At 41.6% G+C, this 27,184-nt stretch overlaps 1 protein-coding gene across 2 annotated transcripts in view; it reads right to left on the minus strand.

Moving 5' to 3' along the window:
• LRRC8B (leucine rich repeat containing 8 VRAC subunit B) overlaps positions 1-15,869 on the minus strand; it is a 76,749-nt gene extending 60,880 nt beyond the window's left edge. Inside the window, exon 1 of one of the 2 annotated variants that reach the window (XM_030825076.1) lies at positions 15,851-15,869. The gene's annotated coding sequence lies outside the window, so the exon portion shown is untranslated. Of the gene's footprint in view, positions 1-15,421; positions 15,597-15,850 lie in introns of those variants that run through there. The other variant, XM_030825073.1, reaches the window with a different exon arrangement.
• Between the last annotated feature and the right edge of the window lie 11,315 nt (positions 15,870-27,184).

Here is a 27,184-nt window from a genome sequence, read left to right on the forward strand (position 1 = left end):
GAGTAGTTGGAACACTTTATTTAATCTTAGGTAATTGATTAAAGATATCTGAAATGATACATGAAGATGTAATAAATAAAATAATAGACATGTATGTAGAAGGTTAAAAACAATTTATGGACAATTTCTCCTGGATCTTATGGAAAACTAACTTTCACAATATCTGCTGAATATTTAATTATAATTCTAAAACAAGCACAAAATAAGCATGCATTAGCTGTTTAACTACTTATTTTAAAAAATTCAATGGCCACAATGGCCAGGAGCAAATATTGCAAGTGATTAGTAATCCAGATTTATTTTTATTTAATTTAAAAAAAAATCTAACATAGGCTAAGTACCTGAAGTGGGAGAAACCTAGCTCATAAATCTTTCTATTGAAAGGTTAAGTTGAACAATGCAAAATCAAGCAAAAGGATCAATGACTGGTGAACATTACAGCTGGCTCGATTCCCTCCAATGGAATATGCTTCAGCAGAAGTATCTGTTCTTTGCAATGTGCTGTTTCTGTGGCCCTAATTTCTATATTACACTTTCCATGCAGACTCCCGTTAGTCTTTCTTCACCTTCATGACTCCTGGGTAGAATAAGGACTGATAAAGTAAAAGACGATGGGAATTGTAGGGTCCAAATCAGCCCATAATGCCAGTCCCTATACCCCCACAATGTTGGGCTGGTCCAGTTCTATCATCAATGAAGAAAAGGCAATGCCTGAAAATCCTAGATCTCTTTTTAGCATTGTAAACCATGTAGGAGATGCTTATTACATCTGCTTTGTTCTCTATTTCTATGGTGCCTGTCACCATAGTAACAGGGCATACAGATGAAAAAGTAGGCTAGAAATACCCAAAAATGGGGGGCGGAGAGGGCAATATGGGGGAAAGGGCCTTTCACTGATTAGGAAAGAAAAGGCTAGAATTTCTTCTTTCAGAGTTGTCAATGCATTAAGGGGTAATTCTAACTAGAAAAATAGGTTTTCTTTGCCTTTAAGAAAGCAACAATAGAAAATACCCTAAAATTTCAATAAATATCAATGTTTCTAGGAGGTGGTCTTGCTAGGCTTCTGAGATTTTAAAGCCAGATGTATTAAAAACCTTGAAGGGGCTGGGTGTGGTGGCTCACACCTGTAATCCCAGCACTTTGGGAGGCCAAGATGGGTGGATCACCTGAGGTCAGGGGTTTGAGACCAGCCTCGCCAACATGGCAAAACTCCATCTCTATTAAAAAGTACATAAATTAGCCAGGCGTGGTGGTGGATGCCTGTAGTCCCAGCTACTTGGGAGGCTGAGGTAGGAGAATCGCTTGAACCCGGTAGGTGGAGGTTGCACTGAGCTGAGATCACATCATTGCATTCCAGCTTGGGCAACAAAGTGAGGTTCTGTCTAAAAAAAAAAAGAAAACCTCGAAGATGCTAATTGAAACCTTTAAACAGCATCTAGTTTTGAAAATGACATACTCATGCTGCAGTGTAGATGACTGCCACTTAAAATGTTTAGTTACTTTGTAGTACTAAAAGTTGACACATCTGTTAAGGAAGTGTGGTTGGGAAGATAACTTAACTACAATGAGTTATTTCCCTAAAAGTGACAAGTTTATCTTCCAAGTCTCTGTACAAAATGTCCCCGAAGGAAATCACTGGGGTTGGGGTGGGGGATGACGGTCGCTTCACTCTAAGTGAGTCACTGCTTCTATGAAAGAAAGAGGGCCGGGCGCGGTGGCTCACACTTGTAATCCCAGCACTTTGGGAGGTCGAGGCGGGCGGATCACAATGTCAGGAGATCGAGACCATGGTGAAACCACGTCTCTACTAAAAATACAAAAAAAAAATTAGCCGGGCGTGGTGGCGGGCGCCTGTAGTCCCAGCTACTCGGAGAGGCTGAGGCAGGAGAATGGCGTGAACCCGGGAGGCAGAGCTTGCAGTGAGCCGAGACTGCGCCACTGCACTCCAGCCTGGGTGACAGAGCGAGACTCCGTCTCAAAAAAAAAAAAAAAAAAAAAAAAGAAAGAAAGAGGAACATTCTCTCCTGTCTACTGGTTCAGACCTTCAAAGGCACTATCAGTTCCTAACTGTTCTTTGCCATGCCAAAATTTCATCCGTAAGAAAAGAGAAATCTTCCCACTTCAAGACCTCTGTTTCTTATTTTGCTTTTTTCTCTCCTGCCACCAGCCAGAGTTCTCCTTGCTCATAATTTTCTAGGACATTTGGAATACTTGAAACGTTATTTATCTTGTGATACTGGTCTCCTAAGTAGCTGGGATTACAGGCTCCAGCCACCATGCCTGGGTCCAAAAGAGTGACATGTTCTAACCATGCTCTTTCAGAGTAAAGTTTCTTTCAGAGTAAACAGGACAAGGAGCCCTACCAGCCACATACTTGGGGAGGTTTTACTCTGTGTAAATAAAAATGATGCATGTCTTAATCCATTCAGGCTCCTATAACAAAATACCATGAACTAGGGTGGCTTATAAATAACAAATATTTATTTCTCACAGTTCCAGAAGTTAGGAATTCTGAGATCAAGATGTCAGCAGACTTGGTGACCAGTGAGGGCCAGTTCCTTATAGATGATGCCCTATTGCTGTATTCTCACACGGTGGGAGAGGCAAACAAGCTCCCTCCAACCTCCTTTATAAGAACACCAATCCTGGATAGGCGTGGTGGCTCATGCCTGTAATCCCAGCACTCTGGGAGGCCGAGGCGGGTGGATCACTTGAGGTCAAGAGTTCGAGACCAGGCTGGCCAACATGGTGAAACCTCTCTCTACTAAAAATACAAAAATTAGCCTGGTGTAGTGGCGTATGCCTATAATCCCAGCTACTAGGAAGGCTAAGGTAGGAGAATCGCTTGAACCCAGGATGTAGAGGTTACAGTGAGCCGAGATCATGCCACTGCACTCCAGCATGGGTAACAGAGCAAAACGCTGTCTCAAAATTAAAAAACAAAATGAAACAAAACAAAACAAAAAACAAAACACCAATCCCATTCATGAGGGCTTTGCTTTTGCAATCCAATCGTCTTCCAAATGTCCTACCTCTCATCACTGTCACCTTGGGATTAGGTTTCAACACTTGAATTCTGCTGGAACACCAACACTCAGACCATAGCAATGCATACACAAAATAATCAGGAAAAACATCTAGCTACTTGCACATTTTGTTTTTAAGTGACAGGGTCTTGCTATGTTGCCCAGGCTGAAATGCAGTGGCTATTTATAGCATGATTGTAGTGCCACAGCCTTGAACTCAAGCCTCAAGCCTCCCCTACCAGACCTGGTGTTACTTACACATTTCAATAGAAAAAGCAATAAATGACTTTGTGGGAATCTTAGGTCCTTGATTCAGTCACTGATTAGTTGTGACACTGTGGAAAATTTTTACTTTGCCTTTCTCAATCTTAGTATCTTACCAGTTAAAAGAAATGACTGAAATAGAACAGGGGTATGAGCTTGAGGATTCTAAGGATGATTTCAAGGCATGTTGAAATTGTACACATATGAGTATGTGTGTATTCTGGGAAAGACCTTCAAGTATATCTATAATATAAAAAAGTTAAAAATTAAAAGTACTCTCTGAGGTTTCTTCCACACAACTTGGAATACCATGACTCGAATCAACTTACCCAAATAAACTCAAAGCTTGAACTCAGACTCAGGTGAGCATCATACTTGGTATCAAAACTGCCCACCGCAGAAATGCTGTCCCTGATTATATACTATCTAATCCCCGTCAAGAACCATTCTCTAGTCCTTCATTCTGTTTTACTGTTCTTCATAGCACTTTATTGCATGACATTATACCTTGCATTTGCTTATTTCCCCTCCTCTAGCATATATGCTTCATGCAAAAGGGTTTTTTTTTTTCTGTTTTCTCTGTTGGATTTATTCCCTGTGCCTGTAAACAGTGCCTGGCACATATTAAGTGCTCAAAAAAATCTATCGAATGAAAACTCTAGGGCCTGCTATGAGCCATGCACTCTACTAGGTATCTTATGAAATAATCTATCTCAATCTTCATACTATCACTTTAAGGCAAGTTTCCCAATCCTTAGAGATTTTTCTAAAATAATACACCTGTGAAAAGGAGCCAGGCAATATATTATAGAAAAAGCTGCTTTATCAGGATTCGAGTGCCAGATCTGCTGGTAACTGTGTGGTTCACTTACATAAGCCACATATCCCCGGAGGAACTCAGTTTCCACGTTTGTATCATGGGGATAATGCTTGTCCCCTCTACTGCAGGTCATCAGGAGAATAAATGTGAATATAAACACTTAATATGTTAGCAGTGATGGGCAAATGTCTATCACAGTAAGTGATGTGTTGGGAGGGGGGGTTTCTGCAGAGATTTGCTACAAGTTGTTTTCCTATATGAAGGCAAGAGAGCAGAGGACAGCTATCCAGTACCCTCTTACACAGGAACAGAATGTCCAGAAACCCAGAGGGCCCCAGGAAAGGCTCCCAACTCAATAAGGTGATGGCCAGGCCCAACTCCAAACTGTTGTCCACTCCTCTCCCTCTCGATTGCATTTATTTGTAAAGAAAAAAAATATCCCAAATCTAGCCTAGGACCAAACCTTCTTGCATGCTGAAATTCACAAATTCTTTCAAGAAATTAGCTTTCTTGATAAAATGCTTAAGCATTTTTTTTTCCAGTGGGATTAAGACTTGTTCTTAGAAACCAGTCACTCACTCACTCAGAGGACTGTCAGTCAAGCGTCTGGTTATCTTTAACTAATGTTCTTTTTGTATCTAGTCTAATAATGGGTATCAAAGAATTGTGTACAATTTCTTACTATTCTAGGTGAATTTGTACATTCTTAAAATGGATGATGGTAATTAAGTCAATTTGGTATCAAATTAGTTTCTACTAGGTATATTTATAAAGGTGATGTTCTTTTTGGTTATTGTTGTTTTTTATAAAAGAGGGTCTTTCTCTGTCACCTTCGCTGGAGTGCAGTGATGCTATCGTAACTCACTGCATCCTTCCACCTCGGTCTCCTGAGTAGCTGGGATTACAGGCTCCAGCCACCATGCCTGGGTCCAAAAGAGTGATATGTTCTAATCATGCTCTTTCCCTATCGGATATCCCTGTGTACACCAAGGGGGAATCTTTAAATTGGCCTATTAGGGACCTAACAGTTGATAGCTAATTTGACTGAAAAATTTTCTTTGGCATCCAAACCAGTGATCTTCAAGCTGGGGTATGGGGTTTGGGAGTCTTATTGGGAGTGATTGACAATGTGGTGGAATCTACTTCTAACTCAATTAACCCTGCCTAAGAGGACCTCCTTCAAAATACATACTGTTCTGCTGGCTCTTTCCAGCCATATTCTTTTTCCCCTTTTCAAATTCACCCTTTTACTGCAGCAAAAAAGAAAGGCAAACATCTTATTTCTCAGAAGTCCATTTATGGTACATTGCCTTGGGGTGTAAAAATCTCCAGGCCCCTAAGCAGAGGGCCATTGTGAAATACCCACCGGATTACAGATACTGACAAAGTGAAAGACTTTCAGGCCTGAGAAAAATCCTTTTCGGATTCAAAGTTTCTATTTCTTTGCTTAGATCAACACTGGAGGAAGACCTAACCAAACGTCAAGCAACAGAACATTGAAAAATCGTTTTTGTTATAAATCACTAGATATCTTTGGGGATATAACTCAGGGGTTTAGAAGATAGAATGGAATTATACTGACTTCATTCCCATATATTTATATGGAAAGATTTCTTAAGCACTTCCATTTAAAAAGAAACACTTGCTTTGATTATACGTGTTGTTCTGGTCAATTGTGTACTAGTGAAAAATCATAACAACAATTCAAAAGAAATGTTTTTCAACGTTTAGAGCCTATTGTCACAGGTACTTTTTTAAAAACAAGTATACTAAGTATGTGTGTTTGTGTGTGTGTGTGTGTGTGTGTATGTCACAAAAGACATGATAATCAATGAAAAACTTTCAATCATAGCAGTGTTATATTGGGATTAAGTTTTACAGAAGAGGAATAAAATGAGTTCCATGAGAAAAAAGATCTACGTAAAATTCCTGACTTTTCTAAAAGAGCTTATTTATATGTTTCTTAAATGGATGATGAGAGATATCAAATTACTTTGGTATTTAATTTAACTTCCATTGGGTACATTTAAAAGAATGATTTTTAAAACCCAATAGTTATAATATTAGAAATGTAACCGTCGGCAACTATTCAAAATTATGATGAAACATTTCAGACATTAACTTTAAAAATGTATGAGAACAAGTCGTTTTTCAAAATCCTTTTAGAGGATATTCAAAAACATTCAGAGATACTGTTATAAACTACTTGTAAGCCAAGAAGAGCCTGTGTTAACCACCTAAAATTTTGACTTCTAATAGAAAGCCAAAGTCAGGATTATTTCATTGAAGTACAAAAGCCATCTCAAGCATCCCCTACAAGTTGCTAAATCTGGAACTCTGAAAACAGTAAATATTCAATAAACACTAGCTCACAGACAAAGTACTTTAGCTATTCAACTGATACCTATCAACAGCATGTATAATGTACCTTGTTACTTCTAACCTTCGAGGAGATACTCTTTAAAATTTTATGCAAATACCAGTCAAAAGTACGTTATTGAAATGAAACCCTAGACCAGGTAATAATTATGCTAATTTTATTCCCTAATTCTCTCCTGGATATCCACTGCATGCCCACGGTATGCCATGTACTAAGTCTGGCCCAGGAATCCCAGGAAATGAACAAAATATATTGTTTTTCATGAAGAAGCATCCAGGAGGAGGCCACGCTGTTCTCTAGCCTAGGTACTATGATAGGTATAGCTTAGAAGCAGCACAGAAGAGGGAATGAGGAGCTGTGGGGGTGAGAGGCAGAGAGAAGGTGTCAGGAAGGGTCTTTCAGAAAAGGTATGCTTTAATGGAGCCTTGAAAGGTGGTTGTGTGCTTGTCAAGAGGATCCCAAATAAAGGGAAGGAACAAAGCTATGGAATGAAGCCATCTGGCTATCTAGAACCTTCCTTCCCGTCTTGCAAATAGTTTAGGACAGCTGGTGTATGGGGGTGTGACTGCACACTGTTTCCATGGTACATGCACTGGGGACACAGAGATGACAGAGTGGCAAGAGATGAAGCTGAAGAGCTGCAGAAACCAGACAAAGGAATACTTTCTCACATGCCACACCATGGTGTTTGGACCTAATCCTGGGGCATAGGGAGCCATTAAAGGGTTATTAAACCAGGCAATTATGGGATGAGATTTGTCTTTTAGAAAGATTACTTTCTGCAGTGTGGACAATAAATTTGTAGGTGATGCTGGCAGATAGACTATGCTCCAGACTACAAAATCATTATCAGTTAGAAGATAACTGGCAGTGTTCCTGGAAGACTCATGGCAGGAAAGGGGCTGTAGAGGAAGGGCAGTGATAGAAGGACCTGAAGGCTATAGACTCTAGACAAATTGGTTACCAATCCTTTAAGAGGACTGTAGGGAGAATAAAGCAAGGAGAAGCCCAGAGTGAGTTCCAAGAAACTTGGGGTACATAACTGGGTAAATAGTATTGCTGTTGGCAAAAATACAGAATCTAACGGTGAACAGCAAATTCTGAGGAAAGTATCTTCAATCCACTAACTCCAGGCCCTCATTTGTTCTGTGAGGTAGGTGGCATGGACATTATTATCCCCATTTTATGACTAATTGGTGTATTAGTCCATTCTCACACCAACGAAGACATACTCAAGACTGGGTAATTTATAAAGGAAAGAGATTTAAATGACTCACAGTTCTGCATGGCTTTGGGTGGGCCTCAGGAAACTTACAATTATGATGGAAGGCATCTCTTCACAGGGTGCCAGGAGACAGAATGAGTGCCCAGTGAAAGGGGAAGCCCCTTATAAAACCATCAGATCTTGTGAGAACTAGCTCACTATCACAAGAACAGGATGGGGGAAACTGCCCCCATGATTCAATTATCTCCACCGAGTCCCTCCCACGACACGTGGGGACTATGTGAACTACAATTCAAGATGAGATTTGGGTGGGGACACAGCCAAACTATATCAGTGAGGTAATATTATTCACCCACTATCACATGCAGCAGTTTTGGCACGTTTACTACACACCAGGCTTAAGAGCAGTTAAACAAGGGAGACAAAGTTCTTGCTTTCATAGAACTTATATTCTGGTGGGGGTGAGGGGAATAGAGCATAAACAAGCAAGCAAACAATAAACCAAGGTTTGAAAGACTATGACGGGAACATGGGTGGGGGTATGGGTACTTTACCTAAGGTGGCCAGGGAATGTATTTCTGAGGTCACATTTGAGCTGACTCTTGAGCAGAAAGTAGTCAGGGAAATGTATAAGGGAAGAGCATTCCGGGCAGAAAGAACAGCAACTGACAAGCCCCTGAGGTAGGAAGGAGCTTGGTGTGCCACGAGGGAGGAATTGCAAATACCCAGGCAAATCTGAAGCAGGAAGTCCAAGTTACAAGGGCATTCCAGGAAGAGCGAGGGTGAAAGACTCTGGCACCTTAGGGCACCACTGGCCAGCATAAACTCTCTTGTGATTGCCTGCGAACCTGGGCAGCACAACACTGGGCCTCTGAGAAAGTGCATTATGATTGAAGGAAACCAAAATATTGCACCCCAAAATATACTTTGAGATATTTTGAGATGGCTTTTCGGAGGGCAAAATAGAAGTAGGCCTGTAAAGCTGTCATTTGTTGGGGAGATTTGTGTCTGTAGAGTATCTGCACTGATGCAGCCAGGCTTTCTCTGAGGCCCCACCTTGTGTCTGTCTGGATCTAGGAAAGATTAACTGAGAGTCTGACAGCTTTAAAGGTCTGAAAGAAACATTTACCATCTATTCTATCTGAGGGCTGCTACCAGAGAGGATCATCTAGATAACAAGACCGCCTTTGCTAGCCAGGCCTCCTCTTCTCTCCTTCCCATAACCTGTCTTGCCACCATAACCTGATTTACCACCATTACCTGTTTTTGGCCATGCTCTCAGCTCCTGTTCTTTCTGTTACCTCAAGATGGTATATAAGCATTAACCATCTGGCCATTTCTTTGAGTTTTTAAGATATTTTATATGGCTCCTGTGCATACGTGTGCACATAATAAAATTTATCAGCCTTTTTTTCCTGGGAAGCTATTATCACTTTGTTTCATAGACTCAAATTATCAAACCATCAGGGAAAAATTTAAACTTCCCTACATGATCCACAAATGCTTCTGAAAGACAAGTCATTGCTTAGTTTAGGACTGCTTATTTTAGCATTGAAATAGGGCCAGGAATAAACTCAGTTTTGTTAAAAGAAATGAACTTAAAATCTTTAGATGAACAGAATTTATCTTAAATTTGTCCACTCAGAGCAAGAAACATTCTGCAGTGCAATGGCTGATGGCTCAACCCCCAAGGCTCAGTCACGCCATACCACAATACATGGAAGATACCACAATACGTGGAAGATGCATGGGAGTAGAGTGTTCCCTGCCATCCTCCAAGGCTGTTACAGGGATTAGATCTAGAGGCATCGTTTCCCCACAAACTCCCCTAATAGCTCAGCAGGACACAGAAAGGAGAAACAGTACCTCCTAATGCACCTGCCAATAGCACCCCCTGCCATGCTGGTTCCTGTCTGTGCAAAATGGAAAGGTACGGAGGGACTGGCCGTTAGGGGTGTCCACCGTCTTTGAGAAGGCCATCCCAGGCATAGTCCAGTCACCCAACCCTCTGAAACACACTGCTCATATTTCCCATCCTGTGGTCATTTTCCATTGCTGCTTTATGGGCTACTGATTTTTTGCCAACAGTCTTTCTTCATTCAGCTGCATGGTGTCAAATTCCATTTGCTAAGGATGATGCAGATCAACCCTCTGAACCTCTATAAAAATATTCTACTTTACAGTGCCCTGTCTCAGATGCATCTGCTTGTATCAAGACAGCATCTGTATTTAAAGTTTGCTAATAGAGCCCAAATAAACTGTAAAAGAATTAGATTACTCCTGAGTGTCACATTGAGAAGTTATATTATTATATACTCTTATTTTATTTATTTATTTGCTTATTTTTGGAGACGGAGTCTTGCTCTGTCACCCAGGCTGGAGTGCAGTGGCACAATCTTGGCTCACTGCAAGCTCCGCCTCCTGGGTTCACGCCATTCTCCTGCCTCAGCCTCCCGAGCAGCTGGGACTACAGGTGCCCGCCACTATGCCTGGCTAATTTTTTTTTTGTATTTTTTGTAGAGACGGGGTTTCACCATGTTGGCCAGGATGGTCTCGAACTCCTGACCTCAGGTGATTCGCCCACCTCAGCCTCCCAAAGTGCTGGGATTACAGGCGTGAGCCACCATGCCCGACCCATGTCTCCTTTATAACAACCTCACAGTGACAACTTCTCATCTGTTTGCAGTGAGTGATTGATTCACCTCTCCTCCCCAGTATGGTCCCAGATCTCCACGAGGGTGGGGACCATGTGCATTTTTGCTCATCATCGTTGCATCCCCAGAACATAGTACAGTGCCTGGCACAAACTAGATGCTTAATAGCTACTGAAAAAAAATACTGTGAAATATATTAAATGGTGGTAATGTTTAGCTTCTGAGAGTGGATCAGCCAAAAATAATTCAAGGCTGAGGAAGGTTAAGGCTTAACCATTCTGTATCATTAACCATTCCGTATTTTGTTATTTTATATCAAAATATATAGAAAAAATTTTGCTGTCACTTGGGTGATAAACTGATTTTAGAGATAATTTTCTAACTTTCTAAAAAATATAGTAAGTACTGACTTTTGAAAAGGCTCACACAAGTTAGGCCAAATTAAAAAAGAAAAGCTACCACTTTACTGAGGACAGTGTTAAGCACTTTATACACTTTTTTTCTTTCAATCCTAATGGTCAGTTATTATCCAGTTTACAGGTAAAAAAACAGAGAGAGAGAGAGAGACTATGGTGGCATACTGAGGGAGGATTTGTGTCCAGATCTATCTCATTTCAAAGGCCATGTTTTTAGGCTAAGAATAAATGCTGATGTTGAGTAATAATGTCTTGCTCCCTGACACTCAAAAACCTCATCTCCTCCCATGACACGGTACAACACAGCAGTCTGGTAACACCAAGTGGGGTAAATGCCCAAGTATTTAAAATATTAATAGGATTTGGGGGCCAGTGGTGTTGTAGCAGGGAAACTAGACAATTAAAGGAAAAGAAATAAGGAGGAATATAAACAGCATTTACTGAAAGCATGTTTTACGCCAGATACTATATTAGATATGTTAATGTATAACATTTATTTTAATCCTAAGACTCCTGTGAGAAAGACAATACTAGTCAAGAAAAAAGAGATTTAGAATAGCTATGGTGTTTGGATACCTCCAAAATTCCCCACTTTTTTCTAAGGATTTGAGCCTCCCTCTTTTTTTTTTATTTAGCTAGGAATAAGACTGTCTGGAATAAGGATAGTATTTCCCAGTCTCTATTCCAGCTACCTGAGGTCATGTTACTAAGTTCTAGGCAATGACATATAACAAGAAGTATACGACAGCATCCGGGAATTTTCCTTCAGAGACCATGGGCTCTTGCCTTTCCCCTCATTCCTTCTTTTTTCCTTTTTTTCCTTCTTTCCTCCTTTTTTCCTTCTTTCCTCCTTTCTGCTACTTCGAACTTGGGGGTGATGGCTGAAGCTCCATCTTGGGATCATGAAGCTGAGGGCCTCATCTTATATATGGTAGATAATCCAAAAGGTAGAATCAGCCTAGTTCTCAGAAGACTGTAGAACCATCATACCAGCCATAGCTTGCCTCTCTGCAAGTTTGTTTAATGTGAAAGAGAAACAAGCATCATTTAGACTAAGCCATTGTTCTTTGCAGTCTCTGTAGCTGGCAACTAATTTTAACTAATCCACAACTCATCCAAAGTGATGGCACAGAGTTCAGAATCAGGCCTGTCAGTGTGCGAAGTTTGTTCTCTTAGGTAAAACCTTGAAGAACTCTTGCTTGTAATTTGCAAGAGATTTTGAAAAAAGAAAAGTTTCAAAATGCTGAAAAGGAATTTGACAGAAGAAAATAAGGAAGGTTCGAATATGCTCTTAAATCTGCTACCTGAGAAGGAATCAAAAGGAGTATGCTACTCAACAATAAAGAATGTGGTCTCCATGAGAGATGAGCAGAGGAAGATCTCAGTCACCTGCATGGAGCTGGATACAGAAGAGAAATAGAAGCTGTGCAGCTGGCAGCGTCTGTGAAATATGCTGTGCTTGTTAGTTGAAGAATAGGCATTGCAGAACGGAGCCCTGGAAATGGTCACAGGATGACAGATGAGAAGAAAGAATTTAAAGGGATTCTGAAATTTAAAAAAAGCAAGAGATGAAATTTAAATATATACAGTCTAGAAAGAAACAAGCAGAATCACATGACCCATATCAAAAACAGCAAAAAGGTCAAAAAGGCAAAAAGGAAAGGTCAAGGTTGAAGCCCTGACAACTCATTTTTATTCATTTCCTTTACTCAGGTTCACAGCAGCACTGAAGGAGTAAATGTAAATTGTGTTGCAATTGAGTAGAATCCTAAAGGAAAGGCAGTCATAGAACAGGGAGTTTATTGTTACCCTTTGTTCAATTTCTAAATGAACCAAGTGATAAGAACTTAGGAGAGAGATCAGTGATTGGAGCTAGGCCTAATTTTACTTAGGATCAATCTTAATGATCAGAAAAAGAGAAACAGGTTATTATGTCTGCCAAAGGCATTATTTTAAACACCAGAGCAATTAAGTCATAATAAAGGCATGTAGGAAGTTTAGGAAATACAGATGGGGAATAAAATGAAAGTAGGCAATAGCAATAAAAGGCAGCAATATGAAAACAGATATGACACAAATTAGAAGGTATTTTACAAATGGTTGAATAAATTCTGCACTATAACTGGGTCTCCCAAATTCCTCTTGAATGGCCACAGGTCTGAACTGTTTGCTGATGCATCCAGTGCTCTGGGAGTCAGGATAGCAGTGGGGAACCTGCTCCATGCAAGGCAATGCAAATCATTCCACCAAGTGTGTAATAACATGACAGAATCAGAATGCATTCATTTCTAATAATATCAGTGTGTGGTAGGAGGACGCTGGGAAGGAGAAATAAGAGTAAAATTAGAGAATTCAACTTTAGAGACACCAAATGACAATCCGGGATCAGGTTAAACAGGCTATGAATAGTAAAAAGTCTGGAAAACATAAAATACTCAGGTGCTATTAGAAGAATTTGAAAACTAAAATACAAAAACAAAAACAAAATCCCTTGTTTATAAGGAAAACATTGGCTAAAGCAAGGATGTTCTAAATTGTAAAATATTTTTCCCCTTAAACTTCAGAAAACAACAAAAAATAACAAATTTCAGGCCACTGCAGGAAAATACATAGATTAGTCTAAAAAACTTGGAGGGCTTAGTATCCTTTAAGTTTTATTAAGCCCCTTTTCATTTTATTACTGTTGGTGTTTTCACTCTGAGGATTCTGAAAATTAAAATAGCAATGGGAAATGGTGATAGTGGTAGAGAAGAGGTTTAAAAAAGCAAATCTCAACTAGTCAAAGGAAGTCATTCAAAATCTGAAAAGATTCCTAATAGGCTGAACATGTTGGAACACCTTACCAATTGAGGAAAAAGAGAACGCATTTCAAAGAATGGTAAACTTAATTCCGACATGCAGATTTAAAAATGTTTTTGGGGATAGTAAGTATAAGGAAAGTGCCATGACCCAAGGGTGCACTCAATGACAACATCACCCCCATTCAAGAGACCTCCTTTTAGCTTACAGAAATATCAGACATGTTAAGGCTTATATTCTAAAATTACACAGGCCCAATTACCTGGGGGGTTGGCTGTCACTTTATATTCTCTGAGTAGAGGTGCTGACAAGGAAAGCCAGGAGAAAAAGAAAATCACCCCGGCACCCACAATTCAGAGAGCATTTGGGGTCACAACTGTAATCCCAGCACTTTGGGAGGCCGAGGTGGGTGGATGATTTGAGGTCAGGAGTTTGAGACCAGACTGGCCAACATGGTGAAACCTCCCCACCACTAAAAATATAAAAATTAGCCGGGCGTGGTGGCGGGCCCCTGTAGTCCCCGCTACTCAGGAGGCTGAGGCAGGAGAATCACTTGAACCCAGGAGGTGGAGGTTGCAGTGAGCCGAGATCGCACTACTGCACTCCAGCCTGGGCGACAGAGTGAGACTCTGTCTCAAAACAAAACAAACAAAGAAACAAAACAAAGAGCATTTGGTGTTCTCAGGAGGTGTAGCCTGTACACATAGAGGGTACTGGAATTGTTTAAAAAATTATACTGCAGTTTGACTTCTTTTCCATCCTCACTCCTACACCTAGGTTTAGGGGACAGAACCATCTGATAAAGATAAATTTGTTTTTAGATTTCTGGGGTGTCCTGCAAAGACTACTATATCATTTGCAAATAGGTTGTCTTTTAATAAAAATCATGCTATGTAATGTCTTCTTAATATACGCTGAACAAATTGCCTGTTTTAATTTGGCTATATATTTACAATTTAAAATGTTCATACTGTTATCTTTTACCAGTGGAGTGTTTGTTTGTTTAAGTCTTTAGGCGAAGTGAATTTATTCAAGGAAGTTCACATGTCGGTTTTGTTCTTTTAGAGGGGTGTCTTTTTGACCACAAAGAAAAAAAAAAGTTTTCCACAAATGTCATCTAACTAAAGGCAATCTATGGACTTCAGGAAGTCAGTTGAGGACACAGATTAATGAGCCAATACTGAGCCTCATCCCTTCTGACCTCTCAGCACCTGCTCAACTAAACTCAGGGGAAACTCTCGAGTCTTCTTTTTAAATTGGTAACGCCTGCCCCTTCTTTCTCAAACAAATCAACGCCCAACACCACCACCACCAAATTATAGCAAACAACGCGCATACAAGAGCATAAAATAGTTCCCAAGAGCATAAAATAGTTCCCAACAGCGCCAGTGCAGGGGGCAAAACAGACCGACCAAACGCGGGCACCCTCAGGGGAGTTGCGCTCATCTGGAGCGAGACGCCAGCCTGGGAAAGCGGAACCCCTTTCCCGCCCCGCCCCGAGGACTCACGCTCAGGTGCAACGCCGAGACTCCTGGGGAAGAGAGGTGACCGTCTCGGCGCGACCGCCCACTCATCTTGCCCCAAATGACCCCAGCACACAGGAGAGGTCCTCTCAGCGTGGGACTCCGTCTCTCCCGAAGGCAGGGAGCACAGCGAAGCGGCCACTCGTCTCTGTAGCCGCGCTACCGGCCCGCAGCCTGGCTCGCAGGTGAGGCGTGAACAGGTAACCACACCTGCTCGGCCAGCCCCACCTGCTGCGTCCCCGTACCCGGTCCTCCTCCTCCACCACCTCGGTCGGCGCGGCTCCTTGGAACCGGGGTGTCACGCTCCGACCTACCTGCGAGACTCCAGCCCCGGGCGCCCGCGCTTTCCGCGGCGTGCTCCCGGGCCGCTCCGGGCGCGCAGGCTGCGGCCCCGCGCCCGCACTTTCCCGGCTGCCGGAGACTGCGGGCTCAGCGGGAAGCCCCGGCGCTGCCCGGCTCGCCGCCTCCGACCGGCTCCATTGTGACGCGGCGCGTTCCGCCGGCCAATGGGCGCGCGGCGGCGCGAACCGCTGACTAAGTTCGCGGGTGGAGGAGGAGGGGACGGGGCGGAGGCAGGACGCGGAGGCGGCTACCACGGTGGTGGCGGTAGCAGTGGCGGAGGAGGAGGAGGAAGAGGAGGAAGAGGCTGCAGCCGCTTCGGTAGCTGCTCCTGCTGTGAATTTTTCAGCTGCCTGGGCCTGAGTGTTTGCCCAGCTCTGGGGCTGCGGGAGCCGGTGACTCACCTCTCGCTGCTGGAAACAAAGCGCAGCTGCCATCTCCCCGAGCGCCCCATGTGGCCATCGCTGCCCCCTCGCCCAGCCTCGGGTCCGCAGGAGGCAGCGCACAGTCACACGCCCCGCGGAGCAGCTGGAAAGAGCGGGGACTGCTTTCCAGAGGCGGGAGGGAAAGGGGCTTCGGTGTGTCCCCCAGGCGCGCCACACCGCCGTCTTCGGCAGTACACAGCGTGTGTTGGGCCCCAGGCTTCTCACGTGTGCGCCCCTGAGTAACTTGGCATTTATATAACGCGTGTTGGGCCCTGAGGGAAAGGTGGGGTGCAGCACGCGGGAACCTCCTCTTCGAAAAGGAAGTCCCTTTACCTTTCTTTACCCTGCTTAGAAAGGTTGTAGGGCCCAGCCCCTGTGAGGGAGGGTTTACAGTTGTACCAACTAAGCGGCTTAAGTTCGATTCTAGCCCTCCAATACCATTGGCTTCTCTCAAATGTCCTTATCCTCAGGATAGGGAGGGGACCACATGGCCGAGGGGCTGTCCCTATACTCATAACCTGCCTTTCACTGCGAATCAACTGCAGAGACACCTCAACTACTGCCCACTTGCTTCTCTCCCAAGTGGCACTGCATTTGAAGGCCAACAATATTCCTTACGAAACAGAATCCAAACCCAGAAATTCTAGGGACATAAATATTTTTATCAGCCTCATCCATTTCCCCACTCTCACCCTCTCCCCAGTTTTAACTCAGTCTCTGCCCTGGCCATTATCTTGAGCACACTGATTCAATTAGGCAAGATTTATATCTTTTAGTTGCTATGGTGATCACATCTCCATTTAGAAAAGAAAGAAAAAACAAGTTTGTACCGGCATCTCCCAAAGGAATAGAATGAAGACGAACAGACTCAGCATTTGGGGCATCTGAGCAGTTTGTGTAAATGGGAGTATTGCAAATGCACTATCGAGTTATATGAGACATGAGTTGTGTCTCAGACTGTTCAGATGAGGACTACAATTTGAGTCACCCTGAAAGGGAAAAAGAAGGCTGTCTTTGTGTCACTGATCTTTTCTTGTTCACTCAGTCCATTCTGGAATTGCAGATATCGTTTTTCTTAGTCTCGAAGGAAAAGCTGAAAGAACATTTCTTCACTTGGTCATTCAATAAATTTTTATTGAGTTTATATGTGTGAGACACTGGGTATGCACAGATCTACAAGTCTAATTTAAATTTAGGTTTGATCCTTACAGGAGTATCTGAAATTCTCTCAGGGATTTTCTGATTAATTATTTTTGGTAGAAGAAAATTTTAAAAGACTCTGTCACTACTTTCACAGCCAGATTTACCCAAGTCTAAAATAGTGATTAAAAATTCCGTCATGGATTTTAAGCACCAAAAAAATGACAGGCAGGTCTCAATCGTTTTAGAGGTTTATTTTGCTAAGGTTAAGGACATTCCCCAGGAGAAAGCACAAATACAGGAACATCTGTGATCTGTGCCTTTTGCAAAGAGAGTTTTTGAGGACTTCAATATTTAAAGGGGAAAGAGCCAGCAGGAGGGGCAGGAGAAAAGAAAGAAAGGGAAATGGGAAGGTAGGCAATGAGGGAAGAAGTTACATTCTTGTGAGGCTTTGATTAGTGCCCAGTGAATTCATATTTTGCGTGTGAAGAGTAGGTAGAGGAATAGTGATTATGTGTTCCTCTCATGCTCAGTGAATCTACATTTTACATAAGATAAATGTGAAAATAGGGGGAAAGTCAATTATGAATTTGTCTTGGGGTGGGCAGAGGGATGATTTCCAGTCTTGTCCTTATACCATACGTATGAAGATGAGCTGTTATTGTCAGAGTGAGATTCACCGTTTTAGGGCTCATTTATAGGAGGGATATGCATTCTGAAAGATTTAGGGATGCAGAAGGCATTTCACCGTAGCAATTTGTGAAGAAGGCTATCTGGGGAGATATGTGGCCTTCTATTGTTGCAGCTACCTGGTAACAACAGAAGGCAGTTTTTATTTATTTATTTTATTTTTTATTTTATTATACTTTAAGTTTTAGGGTACATGTGCACAACGTGCAGGTTTCTTACATATGTATACGTGTGCCATGTTACTGTGCTGCACCCAGTAACTCGTCATTTAACATTAGGTATATCTCCTAATGCTATCCCTTCCCCCTCCGCCCACCCCACAACAGGCCCCGGTGTGTGATGTTCCCCTTCCTGTGTCCGTGTGTTCTCATTGTTCAAGTCCTACCTATGAGTGAGAACATGTGGTGTTTGGTTTTTTGTCCTTGCTATAGTTTGCTGAGAATGATGGTTTCCAGCTTCATCCATGTCCCTACAAAGGACATGAACTCATCCTTTTTTATGGCTGCATAGTATTCCATGGTGTATATGTGCCACATTTTCTTAATCCAGTCTATCATTGTTGGACATTTGGGTTGGTTCCAAGTCTTTGCTATTGTGAATAGTGCCACAATAAACATACGTGTGCATGTGTCTTTATAGCGGCATGATTTATAATCCTTTGGGTATATACCCAGTAATGGGATGGCTGGGTCAAATGGTATTTCTAGTTCTAGATCCCTGAGGAATCACCACACTGACTTCCACAATGGTTGAACTAGTTTACAGTCCCACCAACAGTATATAAGTGTTCCTATTTCTCCACATCCTCTCCAGCACTGGTTGTTTCCTGACTTTTTAATGATCTCCATTCTAACTGGTGTGAGATGGTATCTCATTGTGGTTTTGATTTGCATTTCTCTGATGGCCAGTGATGATGAGCATTTTTTCATGTGTCTTTTGGCCGCATAAATGTCTTCTTTTGAGAAGTGTCTGTTCATATCCTTTGCCCAGTTTTTGATGGGTTCATTTGTTTTTTCTTGTAAATTTGAGTTCATTGTAGATTCTGGATAGTAGCCCTTTGTCAGATGAGTAGATTGCAAAAATTGTCTGCCAATCTGTAGGTTGCCTGTTCACTCTGATGGTAGTTTATTTTGCTGTGCAGAAGCTCTTTAGTTTAATTAGATCCCATTTGTCAATTTTGGCTTTTGTTGCCATTGCTTTTGGTGTTTTAGACATGAAGTCCTTGCCCCTGCCTATGTCCTGAATGGTATTGCCTAGGTTTTCTTCTAGGGTTTTTGTGGTTTTAGGTCTAACATTTAAGTCTTTAATCCATCTTGAATTAATTTTTGTATAAGGTGTAAGGAAGGGATCCAGTTTCAGCTTTCTACATCTGGCTAGCCAGTTTTCCCAGCACCATTTATTAAATAGGGAATCGTTTCCCCCAGTTTCTTGTTTTTGTCAGGTTTATCGAAGATCAGATGGTTGTAGATATGCGGCATTATTTCTGAGGGCTCTGTTTTGTTCCATTGGTCTGTATCTCTGTTTTTGTACCAGTACCATGCTGTTTTGGTTACTGTAGCCTTGTAGTATAATTTGAAGTCAGGTAGCATGATGCCTCCAGCTTTGTTCTTTCGGCTTAGGATTGACTTGGCAATGTGGGCTCTTTTTTGGTTCCATATGAGCTTTAAAGTAGTTTTTTTCAATAACAGAAAGCAGTGTTTTTAGTGACTCAGTTCCCAAGCTTAGCTTTTCTTTTGGCTTAGTGAGTTTGGGGTCCAGAGATTCCATTTTTGTTTCACAGCACTTATTATGTGCCTAGCAGTGTGCTAGACATCATGGGTGATACCAAAGAAGCATAAAACTTGGTCCCTGACCCCAGCAGCCCACAACTTAGATGAACATGGAAAACAATCAAGGACATCTTCTGCTCAAAGGAAATGAAGATTGAACAACATGGGTGGAAGTAGTCAGAAAATGCGTTATGGAGAGAAGGGAACTTAAACTTCTGAAACAGGAGCAGGATTTAGAAGGACTACATCCTTTACCTTTGCCTTATTGGCCCTAAACTTTATCTTAAAATAACCAATCCAGCCTCCTGGCTCTTTTTGGCAAGGTGAGAATCTGGTGAAGAAGCCAATATGAAAATATTCTGTTTCTACAACATCTCAATAGGGTCTTTACACTCAGATGATAAAGGGGATGAGAATGAACAGTAAGTGTGGCCAGTTCCTCTATCCAGTAACACAGGCAAAGTCAACAAGTAATAGAAAATGAAACAATCACTACAATTTGGTCTTCTGGTGGTTGAATTCCATGACCCACATGAAATAACCACCTAACTCCTGGGTTTGGCAGGTGTCTTCTGGGCTGATTCCCTCAAAAACAACCAAAATTTAAAGAAAATCTCTCAGTGTCATCAACATTGAGCTATGCTCCATGTGGCCACCTTGATAAGAGTTTGGTTTTCTCTGAGTCTTCAGAAAATTTTTATGATAAATGGAAGACAATCTTATCCAACACTAAAGTTTTTTCTTGATTCGGTGTTTGAAAAATACTTTATGAGAATGAAAATCTTCTATTTCTTTAAAGAAATAAATGTATTAAACATTGAATTTATATCTATTAAGTAAACATTGAATGCCTACAACACATAAAAAAAGCACTGAGGACCTGACAGAAGTGAGGGAGAAAACCAAGAAAAATATAGTAATTCCTCTCTTAAAGATACTGTACTCTGGTGGGGAAGGCATAACCAGAGAGAACACAGCCTCCTACAGGGGAGTTGAGGTTGGTGCAGGACGAAGGGAGAATCACACTGAGCAGAGTTCTGAGGATGTTTACCTTCAGGGTTCTAAATTAAAATGTTTCTTTAATGATATACATTTTATTTTTTAACTTTTTTTTTTTTTTTGAGATGGAGTTTTGCTCTGTCACCCAGGCTAGTGCGTAGTGGCACAATCATGGCCCACTGCAGTCTCAACTTCCTGGTCTCCGGTGATCCTGCCACCTCAGCCTCTCGGGTAGCTGGGATCACAGGCGCTTGCCATCACACTTGGCTAATTTTTGTATTTTTGGTAGAGACAGGGTTTTGCCGTGTTGGCCAGGGTGGTCTCGAACTCCTAAGCCCAAGCAATCCGCCTGCCTCAGCCTCCCAAAGTGCTGCAATTATAGGCGTGAGCCACCATGCCCGGCCATGGTGTTTAAATTTAGTCTCAGCATCGTGGATCAAGTTTGTTCTAATGAAGTGTCAGATCAGAGGAAAAGAACCAAAGTCTATGAATCAAGGCCACCCATAATTTTGCATTCTTGACTGGGCGCAGTGGGTCACGCCTGTAATCCCAGCACTTTGACCGGCCAAGGCAGGCGGATCACGAGGTCAGGAGATTGAGACCATCCTGGTTAACGTGGTTAAACCCCGTCTCTACTAAAAAATACACAAAAAATTAGCCGGGCCTGGCGGCAGGCACCTGTAGTCCCACCTACTTGGGAGGCTGAGGCAGGAGAATGGCATGAACCCGGGAGCTGGAGCTTGCAGTGAGCGGAGATCGTGCCACTACACTCCATCCTGGGCGACAGAGCGAGACTCTGTCTCAAAAAAAAAAAAAAAAAAAAAATTGCATTTTCAGGAAGTTTGCCAGAATCCTAATGGTTCAGCTGTGTATGATTGAGCACATTGTTGTTGATGAGGAATGTTTAGTTATTTACTTTTGGTTAAGCAGTTCATCATGTTTTTCTGACATGTTGCAGAGATTTAAAATGAGTTTTCTTTGGGCCTGGGACAAATTCTGAGAATGACCCTGGAGAATGAGCTCAGTGGTGAGAATTCTGAAGATGGGGTGAGTTGGATATTGCCCATGTGTTCAGATTAAGGTAGCTTGATCTAGAAATTCAAACTGCAATTGTGCAAGACTGGCTGGATAAGAACACAGACTGCAAGAACACAGAGTAACCAGTTGTGACTTTCAAATTGGGACTATGATTGGGGATCAATTCACGCAGAATTGATCACTACCCACTGTGCTGACTGCCCACTCTGCCCGAACTATACTATGCCCCTTCCTTATCAAACAAGTGCTATGAAGGTGACCTTCTAGAGCTTTCTCCTAGGAAAAACACCAATTCCTGCAGCGGGATGCCTGACATCCTCAGTTGATCTGTCTTCTGGGAAGTTGTCCAAAAACTTCTTTGAAAATTTCCCATGCATCCCTTTTAAAGAAAGAATATGTGCTGTCATCTGGGTCACGTATGGGAATCCACCATGGAGCAGCTAGGCAGTTATTGACTCTTGTCCTTTTCCTATCTGTAAAAAGGAAATGACTTCCAAGAAAATATTTGTAAGAAAGCCAGGCTGAAAGTCCACAATTAAAGCAGAACGGGTGCTCCTCTCCTCCTTGAAGTGGTCTAAAAAAAGCCCTCATGAGTTCTGCTAGTGACTGAGATATTTGCTGGGATCCCTGGGAGGATTCAGTCTGTGTTCCCTGAACTCTGTTGAAATCTGGGCCAGAGGTTTCTTGGTGCTGTGAAAGCACCTGGCTTCTGAGGTTCCTCGTACTGAATGCATCCATTTCTTGGGTTTGGAGTAACTCAGGTATGACACTAGCTAGACCTTGATTTTCCCTTTTTTTTTCTCAGCAGCTGTAGAGTTTTTCTTTTATGTTCTCAGCCTAATATAAAGCCATCTGTTAATTATAATACATATAGAACACTAGATTTCATTCTCAAACTGATTCTCTAAGAGTAGGAGCTGATATATGTCTGTGGCTTATTAAGAATTTTCAAAAACTCAAAATAAGTTATAAAAGAACAAGATTCAGAATTTTATAGAGCTAGAAAGGAAGAGAGGTATGCCAGAAAGAGCGCTGGACATGGGGTCTTCTCTTGGATTCAACTGATGGCTCTGTTGGCCATGAGACCTGGGGCAAGCCATTAATAGTCTAGATAGGAGTTTCTTTTTTCAATGTGTTTTTTATATCTATCCTGGACTATATAAGAAGATGTTTCAGAATTCTCAGAGTTCATTTTGTTTCATTTATTCATTTACTATCCAACAAATATTTATTCTATGCCTACGATGTGAAGAGCATTGTAGGAGTTTTGGGAGATATATGAGTCTGTGTGATTTATGTGGCCTTTGCTCTCCTGTAGCCTACAGTCCTGCAGATTTCTTCTCTTTTTCTTTCTTTCTTTTTTTTTTTTTTTTTGAGATGGAGTCTGACTCTGTCACCCAGGCTGGAGTGCAGTGGCACGATCTTGGCTCACTGCGACCTCTGAAGCCCGGGTTCAAGCAATTCTCCTGCCTCAGCCTCCTGAGTAGCTGGGATTACAGGCGCCTGCCACTGTGTCCAGCCAATTTTTGTATTTTTAGTAGAGATGGAGTTTTACCATCTTGGCCAGGCTGGTTTTGAATTCCTGACCTTGCGATCCACCTGCCTCGGCCTCCCAAAGTGCTGGGATTACAGGTGTGAGCCACGGCACCCAGCCCCTGCAGATTTCTAAGAAGGATGTGAGGGTTGGATGTGATGAATCGACAGACTGTACCTAACCAGACTTTTAGTCTGTTTAAAAACACCAGCCTCATTGGCCTTGTCCCTGAATCTTACACACCTAAATGCAAACACACCTTCCAATTATCTGCTGTTCTTCTACTAACTTATCTCTGCATCTTTCATTTTATCCACTTCTTTGTCTCCATCAAATTTCTGTTTCTGGAGCATATAAAGGCAATAGGACACTTGCTCATAAGAAGCTTGAAGTTTTTAAAATGTAAAATATGCAGGTAAATATGTAGCCAGATATGTGAGCAAATATGGGGGTCCAGTAGAATCCCCTAACACAAGCTATACACAAGATATATAGACTTAGACCTATCACTCAAATGTGCTTCGTAATAGCTGAATGTAGCCTGGCTACCTTATGATAAAGGGTATGGAAATATTTTTTTTTACCTCGTTACAAAATTGAGGGACAACGGTAATTAATTAGTTATTATCTTGATAAAGGAGAGATTGGGTTAAAGTGGGAAAAACATTTTTAGAAATAACATCATGCTGAGTGAATTCAAGAACTTAGGGCTTCAGAGGAAGCCTGTTGTTTTAGTAAGCAGAACAGATTTTGGTGGCTGACAAAGACCTCAGTGTAGGTGGGTAAGTTATGGTAGCTTGATTACAAGGAAAGAAGTGGGGACTCGTACTAAAAGATGAAAGTAGATATATAGGTGGTAGAAATTTTGCAGTTTCATATTTATCTTTGAGTGAACTCAATTTCCAAAATTTCTGGAATTACTTAGTTTATCAATTCAATAAGCAGATATAATATTTTGCTATTCAGGGTCCCCAAGGACAAAAAGGATATGTGCATTCTAACAAAATACAATAACAAAGCAAACAATTTTTACTTATAAACTAGTTTGTAGTTCATACAAATCACTCAAATAATGTATTATAGCCATTTCTAAACAACATTCTCTTACCCCATGGTCTGTATACCTAAGAGTGACTAATAATCTATTAGCAGTCCCTTGCCTTGTTGAGTCACTCTGTTAAACCTCCTGCAGCTCAGGCACCATTCAGAGGTCCACGAGGTTGGAAGATGACACTTGCTTAACTGCAGATCTCTTACCTCCTCTGGAGAAATGCTGCGACACTGTGTGTGTGAGGAGGGAAAAGGCCAAATTATTCACATGGACTGGTGTATTTCCAGTAACTGGGTCTGTGCTTTTTACCAAGTGGGCACAGAATAAATATTTATTCATTGATGAGTGAATGTATGAAATGAAATGAGGTCTGAGACTTCTGAAACACAGATTTTCTCTATCTTGGATATTCCAGAGTCATCCCAGGTTTTAACCCCAACTCCATCCACTTTAGGTTTTACAGCTTAACCTGTTCTTACTTGATTGAAAACGCATATAGAAGACCAGGGTTTGGAGATAGGAGGGAGTACATGGGGGTGATTAGGGATGACAAAGGAATAATATACCAGTGGCAATATTTGCCAAAATTAGCTTATTATAAATATATTTGTCATGACTTTGGATGTCTTCATTTCCTCCTCCTGGTAGCATCCTCATCCACGTTGGCAATCACACTACTCTTTTCAACTTGTGTGTTTTGTGACTTTTAAGTGTCATAATATCATGAGATATTAGGTTTGGAGATGCTGGAAACAACCATGATGATTAGTATCAAATAGCAGGCCAGCGTATGAACATGTGTCAGAAATTCATGCCTATCTTTAGAAATAGCTACCTAAACATAGCTTGGATTCTGAAGCAAAACTACTGGGTTCAAATCTTGGCTTTGTCCTTACGAACTGTTTGGTCTTTGTCAAGTTACTCAATTTCTCTGTGCCTTAGTTTGCTGCTTGAGGAATAGATTGTGGTGAGGATCGAATATATAATGTGGTTAAGGTAGTTCTGGGAACATAATAAGTCCCACATTAGTATTAGCTGTAATAACAATCTCAAATAAGTCACTTACCTGCCTTGTATTTATAATTTTCATCTTTAAAATGAGAGGCTTTGATTAGTTTGTCTCTAAGGCCCTTGTTTTAGTCCATTTGTTTTTTGATAAAGAAACACTGGAGGCTGGGTAACATGAGTTTCTTTAACTCACAGTTCTGCAGGCTGTACTGGAAACATAGTGCCAGCACCTGCTCAGCTTCTGGTAAGGGCTTCAGGCTACTTTCATTCATGGCAGAGGTGAAGGGGAGTCAGAATATAGAAATTAGATGGTGAGAGAGGAGGCAAGAGAGAGGGGAGGGAGGTGCTAGGTTGTTTATAACAATTGGCTCTTGCAGGAACTAGTAAGAGTAAGAACTCATTTGCCTCCCCAGCCGCAAGGAAGGCATTAATCTCTTTATGAGGGAATCATCTCCATGTACCAAACACCTCCCATTAGACCCTACCTCCAACATTAGAGGTCAGATTTTAATATGAGTTTTGGGGGAACAAACATTCAAACTATAGCAACCTCCTGAACCTACTGTTTTCAAACAAGGACAATTAATCCATACATTTTTCTAAATATATGTGTGTGGTTAGAGAAGTGAATGATTAGTTACTAGATGCTTTCCTTGATTGAGGGAAGAAAGGTGATTAGGAAATTGAGGCAAGCTTCTTAACTAGACTAAATTTCTTGAGTATGTCTTTTCCCCCCTTTGGTACTCCAAAGCCTGGTACCTTGGGATAGTGGGCGGTCAATAAACTGTTAATTAACATGGAATAAATGCTTTTTTATTTTGTATGCCTAGGTGTGTGGGGATGGGAAAGTGTGGTAACTGCTTCCTAAGCCTTTTGTAAGTTTAAAGCCACTAACACAAATATTTTAAACAACATTAGTCATCTCTGCTGGAGATGTTCACACTGTGGGAATTCTTCGTTGATTGGTTTTGGAAGGCAGATTCTGATTTGTGCTCAGAAATCCTGGAATAGAATATGGCGCAGTAGACATATTTTGCTGTGTTGCAAGTTAAGATTTGTTTTAGCATTGAGGATGACATGATTTTCACTCATATGCCAAGTCTCATTTATTTGCCTTGTATTTCTGCCATTCCTTCTGAGCTCTTGCATCCATACATTTGTACAAATGTGGTATTCTTTCTTGGTCTTTGTAAGTAGAAAGAGAGGGACAACATTAGTTAAAAGTTTAATGTTAAGGGAGAAGATAGGCCACGGAATGGTAGAAAATATTTGCAAATCACATATCTGATAAGGGAATTGTATCCAGAATGTATAAAAATTGATATAGTTTGGATGTTTGTCCCCTCCAAATGTCATTTTGAAATGTAATTCCCAATGTTGGAGGTGGGTCCTGGTGGGAGGTGTTCGGGTTATGGGGTGGATCGCTCACGAATGGCTTGGTGTTGTCCTCATGATAGTGGGTGAGTTCTCATGAGATCTGGTTGTTTAAAAGCACATGGCACCTCCCCTATTGCTTTCTTGTTCCTGCTTTTGCCACATGACATGCTTGCTCCCACTTTCCCTTCTACCATGAGAAAAAATTCCCTGAGGCTCTCACCAGAAGCTGAGCAGATGCTGGTGCCATGCTTCTATAATCTGCAGAACTGTGAGCCAATTACACCTCTTTTCTTTATAAATTACCCAGTCTCGAATATATCTTTATAGGAACACAAGAATAGCCTAATACAAAAGCACAGTTCAAAAATAAGTCAAATAACTCAACTAAAAAAATGGACAAATGGACAAAGGAAGAGGGTTCTGGAAAGTTCCCAACCACAGACAGGGGAAGCAGAGTAGGAAGCATCTTTGTCTCACCTAGGCAACAATTGTGCTAATCTATTTTGAAACTCTTGTTGGTCTTTGAGGTACTTTTTAGACTTTTGCATTTGGGCAGACCAGCAGATGTCATCTAGACCCATGACTAATACCAAAGAACTGGCCCAACTTATCCTGTGACCACCCCCACCCAGAAACTGACTTAACATATGAAGACCAAATTGGACACTCCTATAATTTCATTCCCAACCAATCAGCAACACCCATTC

The sequence above is a fragment of the Nomascus leucogenys genome, chromosome 12 (genome assembly GCF_006542625.1).
Source record: "Nomascus leucogenys isolate Asia chromosome 12, Asia_NLE_v1, whole genome shotgun sequence".
In the NCBI taxonomy this organism is placed as follows: Eukaryota; Metazoa; Chordata; class Mammalia; order Primates; family Hylobatidae; genus Nomascus; species Nomascus leucogenys.